The sequence below is a fragment of the Aotus nancymaae genome, unplaced genomic scaffold (genome assembly GCF_030222135.1).
Source record: "Aotus nancymaae isolate 86718 unplaced genomic scaffold, 86718_ANA_hifiasm-v0.15.2.pri h1tg000011l, whole genome shotgun sequence".
NCBI lineage: Eukaryota > Metazoa > Chordata > Mammalia > Primates > Aotidae > Aotus > Aotus nancymaae.
Window position 1 is genome coordinate 25,481,835 of NW_026988422.1, and position 6,029 is coordinate 25,487,863.

The 6,029-nt window shown below is 42.0% G+C and overlaps 1 long non-coding RNA gene across 1 annotated transcript; it reads left to right on the plus strand.

Annotated features, from left to right (window-relative positions):
- The first annotated feature begins 1,480 nt into the window (after nt 1-1,480).
- On the plus strand, nt 1,481-2,997 carry LOC110569135 (uncharacterized). Its single transcript, XR_002479285.1, has 2 exons — nt 1,481-1,658; nt 2,755-2,997. It is a non-coding gene; the product is annotated as an uncharacterized LOC110569135 (long non-coding RNA).
- Nucleotides 2,998-6,029: the final 3,032 nt, after the last annotated feature.

Sequence of the window (6,029 nt, forward strand, 5' to 3'; positions counted from 1 at the left end):
TTACCTCATATGTATAAAGAAGTTCAAGAAAACATTTTCAGGCCGGGTGCGGGTGGCTCAGGCCTGTAATTCCAACACTTTGGGAGGCCCAGGCAGGCAAATCACCTGAGGTCAGGAATTCCAGGCCAGCCTGGGCAACATAGTGAGAACCTCTTTGACAAAAAATTAGCCAGATGTGGTGGTGGGCACCTGTAACCTCAGCTACTCGGGAAGCCGAGGCAGGAGAATTACTTGGGCCCGGGAGGTGGAGGTTGCAGTGAGCCAAGATCGCACCACTGCATTCCAGCCTGGGCAATAGGGCAAGACAAACGAACACATAAACCTATATATATAGGTTTTTAAAATTATATATATATAGGAGCGACCGGTCTGCAAGGCCTCCACCCAGATCCGCATCACTGACAACATGTTCTGTGCTGGTTACCAGCCTGATGAAGGGAAAGGAGGGGATGCCTGTGAAGGTGACAACGGTGTGGTGGGGGGGCGGGGAGGGACCGTTTGTCATGAAGAACCCCTTTAACAACCGCTGGTATCAAATGGGCACTGTCTGTTGGATTGAAGGCTATGACCGGGATGCAAAATATGGCTTCCATACACATGTGTTCCACCTGAAGAAGTGGATAAAGAGGTCATTGACCAATTTGGAGAATAGAGGAGCCACTCATATTCTGGGCTCCTGGAACCAATCCAGTGAAAGAATTATTTTTGTGTTTCTAAAATTAAGGTTCCCAATAAAAGTGACTCTCAACGAGCAATATAGATAGACAGATAGATAGATAGATAGATAGATAGATAGATAGATAGATAGATAGATAGATAGATAGATAGTTGAAATACGTACATAGTTCAACAATCTTTAGAGATCCTCAACACCTGTTTGGGGGAGTCCCTAAATAAATAACACTTAAGTCCCTGTAAAAACCCATGTATTTATCAACTTTTCAACTGAATTCAGCAAAAAACAGAAGTTAGTTGACTTGAGGACTCCTACTAACCCTAAGCACAATATGCCTAAAGACAGAATATCTTTTATCCAGTAATTCCTACAATATTGCATGCCTACTAAGTGCAGACACTGGCCTCGCCCTGGAGGAGAACAAAGAAGCCTAAATCTCAGTTGCTGTATGAATTTGTACAGTGAATTCAGAAAGGGGCAAGTGATCTGAAAATCCAAAAAATAATTGTCGTCAATGGCCCTTTTCTCTCCACTTCTAGCTTTCTCGACCCTCAAATTTAAGGAAGCAAAAAAACAAAACAAAACAAAAAACCTAAAGGACATTCAAAATAAAGAGAAATGAAAGAAACAAGTTAAGATCTAACCAGACACCTGGAAGATACAGAAAACAGCTCCCAACGCTATCCGTCATCCATGTGACTGGGCGGAAGTGCAGGAGAGCAAGGGGGCCGGAAATACAGGGCCCGGCGCGGGGGAGGGGAAGAGTCACGGCCGCAAGGGTTGGAGACCGGAAGTGCAGGTTCTCCTGTGCGCGGGAGAATGTCCCTGGGCAGGGCGTGACTCTAAACTCAGGCCGCACGAGGTCTCTCAGAGGTTCCTCCCACCACAAAGCCCCATCACATTACAGAAGGCTTTTTGCAAAATAGAGATTTCTCAGCTTTTCCGAAGAGGTTCCTAAATGTGGCTGTAACCTTGACATGAGGTTTGTAGTGAAGGGGCGCGCTCTTCTCCCAGGGTTTTCTTAGGTTAATTGGCGTCGCCCAAACCGGACGGGCAAGGGAACGGACCCCTGGGCCTGGAGCCACTCGGGTGGGATTGGGGGTGCTGAACTGCCCGGGAAATGCGGAGCGGCGCCCCCTCCCTGAAGACCGAAGGGAAAAGAGAAACGGGGTTCCGGCGGACGCGATCGCAGAAAGAGGTCACTCAGGGGCACCGGAGCTCCGGTGGGGGCACCGAAAATGTGTCTGAGGGAGGGGCTGGCAGTGGCAATTTTGGAAAGAGGGGCGCTTTATGTTCGCCTGCCTCCTTCCTTGAGGCCGGGGCGGCTAGCGTTGATCCGGGGCGGCTGGCGGTGATCCGGGCCACAACCGGCCGGGCCTCTGCGGACGCCCGAGGCTCCGGTGGCGCTTTGTCAGCGGCCGCTGGGGCAAAAGGGGTGCGGGGCCGTACGCAGGGGCCTCTTTTCAAATTGAGTTGTTCAGAATAAGGTTGTCTTCAGTTTTCATCCGAGGCATAGAAAAGAAACTAGAAACTCGTAGTCTCTCTGTCTCTGCCCCAAATTAATTGAGAAATTGTCAGCCTGTCCTGCAAATGCACTTCTCTTTCTCTCTCTCAGTCTTTTTCTCCCTCCTCTCCCCACAGAATCGCTCTTCCCCTACCTTCATCCCACAGACTTCAGGAGGCCCCTACGTATTCCGCAAAACCCAAAACGACCATTTGGGCCACTTCACTCCTTCTCAGCTTTAGATGACTGACATACATCCGAATAAAACTAGAGTTTTTTGCTGGTCTTAATGTAATTAAAATGTACCATCCCTGTGTCTTCCCAAAGGTGTGGGAGGGAAAGCGTTTGGACAGGGGACTGATAGTCAGTAGGTCTTCACGACGTGGTTTATAAGATCACTTTTAAGCTCTCCTCCACCTAGTTGTCACTGAGAATTCGGTTTGAGAGGAAATGGTTTTCTAGATGATTTTTTGTCTAGATGATTTTTCATCATATTAAACTTAAGAGTTTTTCTTATCCTCTAGCTCTGTGAATGTCCAAAGATGTAATACAAACTCTGCATTGATTTCCAAAGGTCTAATTTCCAGAGGAGCCCTAACTCTCCTGTCCTGCCTGCATTGCCTGCCCTCTGACATCCTGGGAATGGGAAGAAACACTGGGATCCGTGATGGCAGAACTGCGGACCCTGACAACTTCTGATTGTTGAAAGGGGGAGGGGAGAGTGGAAGAGAGGAATGGAAAGGCAAAAGAAAAAACATTTGTGTTCATTTACACATTTCCTGTGCAGAACAAAAAAGTCCCACCATCAGCAAAAGAAGTCTCTTCCTCCAAAATAGCAGCCAAAGAGGGAAAATTAGAATATGCATAAAGTCTTTCATTTTCATTCGCACAGAGCACGATTTCCAATTTCCGGCAGATTTGTATTTAAACTGCTCGATTAATCCCAATTTCAGAACAGCATTTTACTTAGCATTTTCCTAAAACTTACCTAAAGAGTTATTACTCCCTTCCCATCACCCTGTTTTGAAGCCTTCCTTTTCCGTATTCTTCAACTGCCGATAAGAATTTCATTGATAAGACTGTAACTTTATTTTTCCGGTCCATTATTTTCCTTTTAAAACTAGACCGATGCATTGGACCACACTTGACTGCAAGCTGGCTGCTGTCTGTGAAGCCCCAACTGCAAATGAGAGCCCATTGGAAAGGATGTGTTTTTGAAATGTGTATCTAAGGGAGAATAAACATGATAGGGCCAATAGACTCTTGCAGATCCTCTCCTGTCATCAAAACCTTTCCTATTCTACCCAGGTCATATCTTTTCACGACTAGCAATAGCTGAGATGCTTGGACATAATCTACCCTCCAAACCTTTCCTTCCCTCACCCCTTTTAAGGAGTTTGTTAGAAAATCATACAATCCTCTTCAAAGGAATATTACTCTTCTTAAATATTCACAGTGTCAGTCCATTAAATTCCCCTACAGCCCATTACTAAAATATTTTGCTTTGCCACTTGTGCAACAGATCTGGCTGTATCTGAAATTTCCTTTGTTGGAAAAAATGTTATTGAGCATCATTTGAATATCTTCTCTGAAATATTATCTCTTGACTTGAGCTTACGGCTCCTGCTTTTGAAACTGTATATGTTTATTTTACTTAGTAGTAGAATGTTAAAAGAATAAAATTACTACATCTTGACTTACAGAAAAAATATATATCCTAATTCCATCCACCCCTAAATTCCTCACTCTTGCACATCCCAAGACAGAAATAAACTTTTATTTGATTCATAGTGTAATCTAAGCAAAATGTAGTGGTTCTGGCTTTCCTTTAGTGTTTATAGATCCCATGTAAACCCCAATTATAAGTAGTAAAAACTTGGAAAATACTAACATTTGTTTAGCTTTCAGTTTCTGTAAAAAAAAAAGTACGTATTTGAACCATATGCAGCATGGTGTGTAATATAGGTGCATAAGCATTTAAATATGTAGTTTAAATATCTGGTTAGATAAACAGTCATTAAGATACTGGGATATAGATGCATATTAATTTTGTTAAATGGGTGCATAAACTCTGCATTTGTGATAGGGTCTGCATGACTTACTACCTTGAAGTAACTGCTTTTATCGTTTTCTTTCTGTCATGATAAAAGTATTACACAACTTACTTTAGTTATGCATTTTTCTATTGACTTGGAGGTTCTCAGTTGAATACTATTAAAACCAAAATGTTGGGAAATAAATTCTCAAAAGCCATTCGATAGTAAAGGTAACAGGATTGAAAGCTACTTTTACTGGCAGTGCTGATTTCTTTTCTTATTGAAATAAATGATTGTTTTTTAACCAAAGGGACAATTTAAACAAATAAGAAACAATCACCATAACCAAGTTTATTTCTTAAGATTTTATTTTAATTAGAATTTCCTTATATATGGAAAGCTTCTATTTGATTTCAAGTTGCAGAACTACTTCCAGAAGAGTATGAGTGACTTTAATAGTTATGATTAGTGTAGTGAGAAAGCCTGGTGTACCATTGAAGAGTAGATTGATACACAGTTACAGCCAGAGCTGCATTTCTCTCGTTGCAGTCTTAGGCAAGATAAGACTGAACGTCACCTCAGAGAATTTATCATCAGAAATGAAAGCTCCTCATTATTTGCTGATCTTTAGTGAAATAATATTCTCATGAACTGGAATTTTTTTCATACTTTTTACAATGAAAAGACTAGAAAGAAATGAAACGAAAAAAGATTGTTCAGCCTCCCTGCGGTGAAAGGTTAAGAGACAGAAGCATGGTACTACAGCAGGGAAGTTGCATCCTTTTTGTTTTTAAATCCCTCCCTTTCTTCCATCAATTACTGTTTGGTTTTGTGATAGTGTGTATATGTCAGTTTGAAGAAAATATCTTCTTTAAAATTTTCTAAAGGTTAAAACTTGCTATTGATATTTATGTCTTTCTTTTTGTAATTTTTAAGGTGTACAGATCTTGCTTTTTACATACATTACTAGGGCTATATTACTTTGCAAGAAAGCAGAACAAAGAAAATATGTTTAACGGTTAATCTTCCTTGATCTAAAATTGTCCTTCTATAGCTAAGATCCTTCTCCATTTGGCCCTAGCTGCTGGACTGCCAAAGAATTTCTGTCACAGTCTCTGTTCTCTTCTATAATCATGCTTCCTTTCCTAACCAGCTTTCTTTTCCCCTTCACAAAAGAAGGCAGTTATAAAACAACTTGCTTTCACCTCAATATCTGCCTGATAAATATTGAGTCTAATTTTCTCCCAATTCACTTTTTAATTTTCGTTCATTTTCTTTATGGAGGGATAATGGCGCCTGGGGGTTCCTAAGATGGGAAGAACATGGGGCTGAGAGGAGAGTTGGATTACTGCAGACACAGACTTGCTGGCAGATACTTTCAAGCTTAGTCCTAGGAACTGGGGCTGGTCTTTCACCTAAACAATAAACCTTGGGAAGTTTTCAGTTCACAAAAGCATTTTTCGCTTCTTCTGAGGAAATGGGCTTAGCTTTACTTGCCAGACTACCACCAGTTACTAATATCTTTAACTTGCTCTCTTCCCTCCTGGTATACTCCCTTCACTTCATTATCCTTTTTATGTCTCTCTATCTCTAAAGGAATCAAAAGAGTTCATCTTGGGGGGGCCTAATTCCTGCTTCTTGTTTCTTGTCCTATGGGCTGGCTTCCTTAGGGCCAGTGATCCTTTTGAACTCTTAGGAACCTCAGTGACTTAGCCCTTCTCAAACTCCTCAGCTTTGTGAACTTGCGTCTCAAATAGGACAACTTACCCACTCACCAGCAGAGCTCCATCCGGAAGGCACCTGAGAATCCCTT